The sequence below is a fragment of the Heptranchias perlo genome, chromosome 11, assembly GCF_035084215.1.
Source record: "Heptranchias perlo isolate sHepPer1 chromosome 11, sHepPer1.hap1, whole genome shotgun sequence".
Classification (NCBI taxonomy): Eukaryota; Metazoa; Chordata; class Chondrichthyes; order Hexanchiformes; family Hexanchidae; genus Heptranchias; species Heptranchias perlo.
This window is the reverse complement of record NC_090335.1, coordinates 56,598,184-56,607,271: the sequence shown is the minus strand read 5'-3', so window position 1 is coordinate 56,607,271 and position 9,088 is coordinate 56,598,184. Positions and strand designations below refer to the sequence as shown.

At 45.9% G+C, this 9,088-nt stretch overlaps 1 pseudogene; it reads left to right on the top strand.

Annotated features, from left to right (window-relative positions):
- The first annotated feature begins 2,332 nt into the window (after nt 1-2,332).
- Nucleotides 2,333-2,885, top strand: LOC137326843 (GPALPP motifs-containing protein 1 pseudogene; annotated as a pseudogene).
- The last annotated feature ends 6,203 nt before the right edge of the window (nt 2,886-9,088 follow it).

Here is a 9,088-nt window from a genome sequence, read left to right as displayed (position 1 = left end):
TTTACTTATCCATACTACAAGAACACTGTTAGAACTACACTGCAGACACAGTGTACTGGCCATACACTATACATTGTACATTTGCAAACTTCATGAAAACTCTGTATTGAATAGTCATCTCAGTACTATTCAATATACTTCGCACAAGAATAATGGAATGATTCAATGAGTGATACCAAAACATTGTTTAAGTAGGCACAACATTGGCCAAGTAATACATTACATAGAAGCACAGTAACTAAACTCCATGAGATACACAACTCACTGGCCAACAAACATAAGTCAGGTGTGAGAGGGACGATATTTAAGCCCTAGGATGTTGTGAGCTCTATATCCGAGATAGGGATACCACTTTAAGAAATCGAAGACATTAATTGCCTTGAACGACTCCCAGCTTGTAAGAATAAAAGGCTGGGAAATGGTTCAATTGGGAAGGGGAGTTTGGAGAGGAAAAAAAATGGAGAGGGATAAATGGTTGGCTGGAAAGTAGTACCTATCACTGTCTTGTTCATTGCTGTAAATAAAGACACAGCATGGGTGAATAAACCTCACTTGTTTTAGAATCTAGTCTACACGTCTAATTGACCACTGGGTCAGGGGCCTACATCAACTTGTTACATGTGGTGTCAGAAGTGGGATCTTGGCACTCTGAGAAAGACCAAGAACCACCATCAGTGAGGAAATGCTGAGAGCATTCATGCAGTCCACATTGGTACAACGGGAGTGGACTAACAAGGTTCAGGGACTCCAACCTGAAACAAATCAGATCGCAGGGGCAGAAGTGGAAGAGCGCTCTGGCCAGGTAGAAACTAAACCAGCAGCTGCCGAGGCGCCGTTGGAGTCTGCGGTCAGTCCAGTAGAAAGCTCTGCTGTGGATTCTCCGCTGAAGAGAGTTTTTGAACGAGGTTTTTTGCGGAATTGAGAAGGAAGCTGAGTTTCACGAAGGCTAAAGACGAGTCATTTGTCACTGAGGAGAAGATTGAAGCAACCTGAGAGCAGAAAGAAAATGGGAAGCAGGTCAATGCCACTGGAGATGTTAACGGCGAGGTGCTTGATCATGGAGCTAAAGCACAACCTTCAACTGTAGGGCAGGCTTCGGCTTCACATGAAGCTACTGAAACCCTGGACATTCAGACAGCAGAAGAAAATCGAGAGAGAGAAGATAACTTTGAAGACCTCACTGCAGAGTTAGCCAGCATTACGGAGGTGAGGTAGCACATGGAGGGGGTGGATGACCAGCTGTTCAGAAGAATGGCCAGATTTCAGGAATCCAGGGGAAATCCAATGAACAAGAGGCACTCAATGGAAAATCAGAGCCGTTAAATGGGCTCCAGGAGGAGGGCATTCCCAGAGAAGTTGGGCAAGGTAAGCCGCCAAGCATATCCCGAGAGGAAGAGCTGGAGGAAATGGAGCTTGACCAGAAGGAGACGCCCGTCGAGGCCTAAGACGAGGAACAGAAAGATGCTCAGGAAGGCAGAGATCTACCCGCAGGAATTAGAGAGCAGCCTGAGGTGGCGCAAGCCGGCGAGATCGGCTTTAAGAAGGTTTTCAAGTTTGTGCGTTTTTTGTTCACGGGGAAGAAGGTGAAGTCGGAGCCCATGCAGCTGCTATGAAAAAGGATGAAGATGGCACGGCTGGTGAGGTGAGTGGTGAATCCAAGTAAGAAGTGGCAAAGTGAGTCCAGTCACTGACAAGGCCGAGGGAAGTCCACCTGAAGTTCTTTTCCCTGGAAAAGGAGAAGAGAGTAAGTGTGTGCATGAAGGCAAAGATGATTCTGAAATTACAAAGCAGGAAGAGATTGATGAGAAAATACAAAAGATGGCAGCCGACAATGCTAAAATAGCACCGGAGCAGTTCATGGCAGTCGAGATTGAGCAACAGATGGTTGAAGCCAAAAAGCACGGGGAAGCTGTTGCTGAGAATATGGAAACTGAAATGATGGGGGCAGTATCTGAAGAGATTACTTGAAAGATCTGATGAGGAGCAAAGAAAAAAGGGACAAATAGTTAAAACATCGATTCCAGCAACTGAAATTCTACAGCGAGAGCCAAGTATTGACGGACTATGCAAGGAAACAACTGGAACCACCATAACTGAGGTTATAAAGAAGGTGAAAACAAATAGTTGAGGCTGTTTGTCATGGCAAACTTGAAGACATACAATCAGAACAGCTTGAGGGAATCAAAGAGGAAACCCAAATTGAATTCCAACAAGAAAAAGATCTGGCTGTACTAAAACTGCGTAAAGACACAAAGGGCTGATAAGGTACAAGAGGATGATGTGGAAACACTAAGCAAGTAGCATGTTGCTCCCCAGCATAAAGAAGGTTATTGGCCCGATGCCCTTGGCAGGCGTGGCTGAAAGCAGCATAGCGGCGGATATTGAGCGCAGGGTGAGCAGAATGAAGGAAAACCTGGCCTCTGGGGATAGGGATGATGCCCAGAAATAGGCCAAAGAGTCTTGGATGACTTAACATCCACCAGAGTTACAAAACATACGCCTGGGCACGAGACCGTTTTAAGAGGTGTACAAATGGAGGGTCATCTGACCGGTCCATATGGACAGATACTCCGGCTGACAAGGAAAGGAAAGCACAGGAAATGTTAGAAACCAAAAACTCCCCTGGGAAGGAACCTAAGCGTCCTAGTCTCTCCGAAAGAGGCAAACGGATGGCCAGGGAGGTGGCAACGTACAATGAGTCCAAACGATCAGATCCCTTCTCGACATGCACAGCAGGAAGTTGAAGAGAAAAGTGGAAGACAAGAAGGGCAGACTCCAGGAGCTTGACCGTGAACAGGATCTCCAGGTTCACCAGTTTGACGAGGCGCAGAAGAAAAGCCTTAATCAAGAAGTCCAAGGAGCTGAACACCAGATTTTTCACATGAGAATGCGAATGTCATGCCTGATGACAGGAATCGCTCGAGCCCCTGGCTCTTTGCTGGCGAGGGGGATATGTAACAGAGTGAGAGGGAGGATATGTAAGCCCTAGGATATTGAGAGCTCTGTCTCTGAGATAGGGATACCACTTTAAGAAATTATTGACCTTAATTGCCATTAACACTCCCAGCCTGTAAGAATAAAAGGCTGGGAAATGGTTCCGTTAAGGAAGGGTGTTCGGAGAGGAAGGAACTCAGAGGAGTTTGATGAGGAAGGATCAGAGAGAGATAAGTGGTAGGCTGGATACTAATACAGCAATGAACAAGACAGTGATAGGTAAGTAAAGAAACAACATGGTTGAATAAACCTCACTCGTTTTAGAATCTAGTCTGCGTGTCTAATTGACCATTGGGTCTGGGGTCTGCACCAGCTTGTTACAAGGCTAGTATAGTGTATTTAATACAGTTCATGCAAAAGGGATGAAGACACACAATATTAATGATCTAATATACTTTACACTTGTGCATAGAAGAGTGCACTGCATGAGAATGAGTGAAGATGGCACAGCAGCTATGGCAATTACCCTACACATTAATATCATGGATGAAAGACATAACACTGATCAAGCTATATATTTATGTAGCCTAGTTTCTAAACTTCATAAGGTATAAAATGCATTAGCCAAATAACACAACTCAAATAAGCAAGCATATGCTTTAAAATCCACCAAGATGCACAGCAACTTCATCACATATTATAATTTACACAAAAGCAACGACTGGACTACATGCAAAACACAAATGGCCCAGAATTTCCTGCAATGGCGAGATTGGCGACGGACAGTGTAAATTTTGCCGTCTTGCACGCCGATCTTGCCATTGTGAGCAGAGCAGCGAATCAAAGGATCGCAGCCAATGGCCAATATTTGCTATTGGCTAAGTCTAGGAGAGTATACGTATCATGCTAGTTTGAAAGAGACTGAAGATCACATAAGAACATAGGTTTAGGAGTAGGCCATTTAGCCCCTTGAGCCTGTTCCGCCATTCAATGAGATCATGGCTGATCTGTGACCTAACCCCATATACCCGCCTTAGCCCCATATCCCTTAATACCTTTGGTTAACAAAAATCTATCAGTCTCAGATTTAAAATTAACAATTGAGCTCGCATCAACTGCCATTTACGGAAGAGAGTTCCAAACTTCTACCACCCTTTATGTGTAGAAACTTCACTCCTGAAAGTTCTGGCTCTAATTTTTAGGCTCTGTCCCCTAGCCCTAGATTTCCCAACCAGTGGAAATAGTTTCTCTCTATCTACCCTATCAGTTCCCCATAATATCTTGAAAACTTCAATCAAATCACCCCTTAATCTTCTAAATTCCAGGGAATACAACCCTAGTTTGTGTAATCTCTCCTCGTAATTTAACCCTTGGAGTCCAGGTATCATTCTAGTAAATCTATGCTGCATTACCTCCAAGGCCAATATATCATTCCTAAGGTGCGGTGCCCAGAACTGAACACAGTACTCCAGGTGTGGTCTAACCAGGACTTTATATAGCTGTAGCATAGCTTCTAACCCCTTGTATTCTAGTCCTCTAGATATAAAAGCATTCCATTAGCCTTTTTGATTATTTTCTGCACCTGTCCATGACATTTTAATGATCTATGTACAAGGACCCCTAAGTCTCTTTGGACCTCCACTGTTTTGAGCTTCTCACCATTTAGAAAGTGCTCTGATCTATCCTTTTTAGGTCCAAAGTGGATGACCTCACACTTGCTTACATTGAAATCCATTTGCTACAGTTTCGCCCATTCACTTAATCTATTAACAGCTCTCTGTGATTTTATGCTTCCATCTACACTGCTTACAATGCTGCCTATTTTTGTGATGTGGAGATGCCGGTGATGGACTGGGGTTGACAATTGTAAACAATTTTACAACACCAAGTTATAGTCCAGCAATTTTATTTTAAATTCACAAGCTTTCGGAGGCTTCCTCCTACCTCAGGTGAACGTTGTTGGAAATTAAATCCTCGAAATGAAATCGCATTTATAAATCACAGAACAATGCTTGGTGATTACAGACAGTTTTTTCAACTGCCCGTTGCCAAGGCAATCAGTGTGCAGACAGACAGGTGTTACCTACAAGGTCTCCGAATATACAAATCACAAAAAAAAAGAGATATCTCTTTTTTTTTTTGTTTTTTTTTGTGATTTGTATATTCGGAGACCTTGTAGGTAACACCTGTCTGTCTGCACACTGATTGCCTTGGCAACGGGCAGTTGAAAAAACTGTCTGTAATCACCAAGCATTGTTCTGTGATTTATAAATGCGATTTCATTTCGAGGATTTAATTTCCAACAACGTTCACCTGAGGTAGGAGGAAGCCTCCGAAAGCTTGTGAATTTAAAATAAAATTGCTGGACTATAACTTGGTGTTGTAAAATTGTTTACAATTGCCTATTTTTGTGTCATCGGCAAACTTGGCTATGTGGTTATCTATTCCGTCATCAAAGTAGTTAATAAATACAGTGAATAGTTGAGGCCGCAACACAGATCCCTGTGGGACACCACTAGTCACATCCTGCCAATTTGAGAACCTGCCCATTATCCCTACTCTCTGGGCCCGATTTTACCAGGGGTGCGGGTTCCCGGCGGATGGGCAAGCGGGCGCGTTTGAAATTAGTGGGTTTCCCGCACGATCGCAGCAGGCAACGCACTAATTGGATCCACTTACCTGCTCCTCCGGGTTCCCTGCTGCTGATCTGCGCATCGGGCGGGCTGCGCATGCGCAGTAAGATCTGTCAGCTGGAGGCGCTCTATTTAAAGGGGCAGTCCTCCACTGACAGATGCTGCAAGAAATAGCAAAGATGACTGCATGGAGCAGCCCAGGGGGAAGGCTGCTCCCAGTTTAATGATCCCTCACCCCAGGTATCAATACATGGGGTGAGGAGGAGGGGGAGGACAGAGATCTTCCACCCGGCGGGCGGGAGGAAGCGGCCCGCCTCTGCCACCAGGACGGCCTGGCTCGAGGTGGCAGAGGGGGTCACCCGCGCCACCAACATATCGCCCACCTGCACACAGTGCAGGAGGCGGTCCAATGACCTCAGTAGGTCAGCCACAGTGAGTACACGTAGTCTTTCCCCTACACTCCGTCTGCTACATCACTGCCCCCAACCCACATCTCCTTCGGCACCGCCAACACTACTCTGTCACATCACCCCTCATACCCACTCAAACCCCATCCTCATCTTACCTGCACCTACTCACCTCGCGAGTACTCACACCGCCACTAACACACAACCCAATCCTCATACAATGTCATGGCTCTATCCCATACTGACCCTCTCGTGCATCTCTCTCACGGCCAGCCTCACTCAACCTGCCACAACCTGTGCTGCAGCCACAGGGCATGCATCACATATGTGCAGTAGGCAGCGTAAGGCAAACGTGTCGTGAGCATGAAGGGGATGCACAAGGGTGTTTGAGGGTTTGTCATGGTTGTTACTTCTATTGAATTTCAGAACAACTCACATCACACATTCTATTGGCACCACTACTGCCATGTCTTCACGAATCCTGTCCGGTTTGTGCAATAAAGCCCACTCCTGGGTATCACTATGAGGACCCACCACTGATGCCACCCATTGTGTCACTACAGAGTGGGTATAGGTGTATTTGCAGGGCTCTTCTGCGCAGACGACTGAGAGACATCGGCGATGTCCCCGGTGGCACCCTGGAAAGATGCGGAGGAGAAGTTCGGGAGGGCAGTGGTGACTTTGACACCGACAGGTAGGAAGATGGTGCACGGGCCAGCCAGGAGCAGCTCGGCATGAAAGAGGCTGCAGATGTCCACGGCTACATGTCGAGTGACTCTGAGCCTCCATGTGCACTGCTGCTCAGAGAGGTCCAGGAGGCTGCGCCTCGGTCTGTGGACCCTGTGGCGAGGGTAGTGCCCTCTGAGACGCATCTCTCTCTGCGGTAGCCCGCCCTCCTGCTGTACAGGTGGATGTGTCACAGCACTCTGTTGTGGAGCTCCACGTGTCAGAGGTGGACGGCGTGGATGGCGAGGCTGGTGATGCTGTTCGCCCTCTGAGGAGGTCATGACTGCAGCTACGGCGGCCCCCATCCGCAAGATGTACATCTGAGGGGGTCCGCAAGGTAGGTACATGTCTCCGGACCCCGGGGTAAGTGTGCAGGTTGGTGACTTTGACCGTCAGGAGGAGGGTGGTGGAGGCCAAACTTTGTCCCAAGTGACAGAGTGGCCTCCTGCAATGAGTGAGGGTCTCCCCCCCCCAACCTGTCAAATGGAACTTTGCAGCTGCCACAGGCTGACAGCTGCAACACGTCCATTCCAGCTGGGAGTGTTTCCCCCAGTACGGGAAACAGTCCCATGTTGCTCAAAAATCACACACAGTCCCTTAATCAGGTCAGTTAATGACCTGAAATAGCAAAGTAAATAGCGTCAAGTGGCATCCCGCTGGCTTTAATTGCCTGCGGGATTCCCACCAGCGGGGGCTGCGTGCGCACGCCCGAGCATCAGCGGGGAACCCGGAAGTGGGCGGGATCGAGGCGCGATCCGGTCCCGCTCCTGGATTTCGCAATTTTCGAGGCCCCCCCCCGCCGAGAACGCACCCGAGAGCGGGTGCTAAAATCGGGCCCGCTGTCTCCTGCCGCTCAGCCAATTTCCTAACCAGGTCAATAATTTGTCTTTAATTCCATGAGCTTCAACTTTAGCTAACAGTCTCTTCTGGAAGTCCATATAAACAACATCCATAGACATTCCCCTGACCACTACTTTAGTCACCTCTTCAAAAAATTCAATCAGGTTCGTCAGGCATGACCTACCCTTTACAAATTCATGCTGGCTCTCTCTGATCAGCTGAAAATTTTCTATCCTTAATTATAGACTCTAGTAATTTCCCGACAACAGAAGCTAGGCTATCTGGTCTATAATTCCTCGGTTTCCCTCTCTCACCTTTCTTAAATAGCAGAGTGACATGTGCAATTTTCCAATCTAAAGGAACGGTTCCTGAATCGCTAGAACTTTGGAAGATTATAGTTAGGGCTTCTGCAATGTTCTCACCTACTTCCTTTAAGACCCTGGGATGAAAACCATCTGGTCCTAGGGATTTATCACTCTTTAATGCCATTTCTTCATTACTGTTAATTTGCTTAGGTTAATTCCATGTAATACTTTTCAGCTGTAATCTATAAGCAATATTTATCTCCATAATAACAAACCAGATAGGTTTCCCCAAATATATAAAATCTGTATTTAAAGTATAAGCACCAATAAAGAAACATGTTGCAAAAACACTGCTTCACCTTGTGCATATCAAAATGCATTAGTATTAGAGTTGGTTATGAATTAACCAGGTGGTACCTGTTCTCTACCCACTCCCTCTCTGAATTTTGTGCAGGCACAAAATAATTGACACCCTACAATAAAATTATGGGAAGAACAGCTGAAAGTACTTCTTTCCTGTTGTAGCTGAAGTACAAACTCTGGACAATGATGTTCACCACCTATCTCCGTCTTGTAGAATTACAAATTTAGAAGCGAAGAGTCAGAATAATCTTGTCTGAATTACCAATTCATCAGGATAAATCAGAGGCTACTGTTATTTTAAACACCACTTTTGTTTCACAGTAATTTTAAAAATCTGTTCCCAGCTCTCTGAGAGAAGAGGGGAGGTAATAATAATGTTGGCTGCAATCTGTAATATTCGTAGCACATTGTTTCAGTCTTAAGCACCTATATGTTTTTGCAAAAACGGTCACATTTGTGTGAAAGTAAGTTCTGAGTGATGCTGAACTTGAGAGATGGCATGACTGACTTTCTCTTGATAAATCCATAAATCATCTACCAATAAAAGATCAGGGCCTAGAAATTGCATCATAAGTATGATCTTACTCATTATTTTCAAGTTTAATCTGTGCATACTATGCTCCCTCCCAACCTATTTCTCATTTCATTTCTCAGCTGTGGACTGACAAAAAGGCTTTCATCTTTAATGTCCTCATTGCTGTGGGTCCTGCAAAAGTGTTGGCTGCTGCTCGAAAGTAGTGCTTCTTTTCACTCCCAGTGCATTTACCCCTTCCCTTTAAAGTGCTGCTGTAGGCCTTTCTAATTTGGCTGCCCCGCTTGATTTCCCACCTCCAGATCGCCGAGCTGCCTATGGGGGAATGTGTTTTGCGCCAATCACATT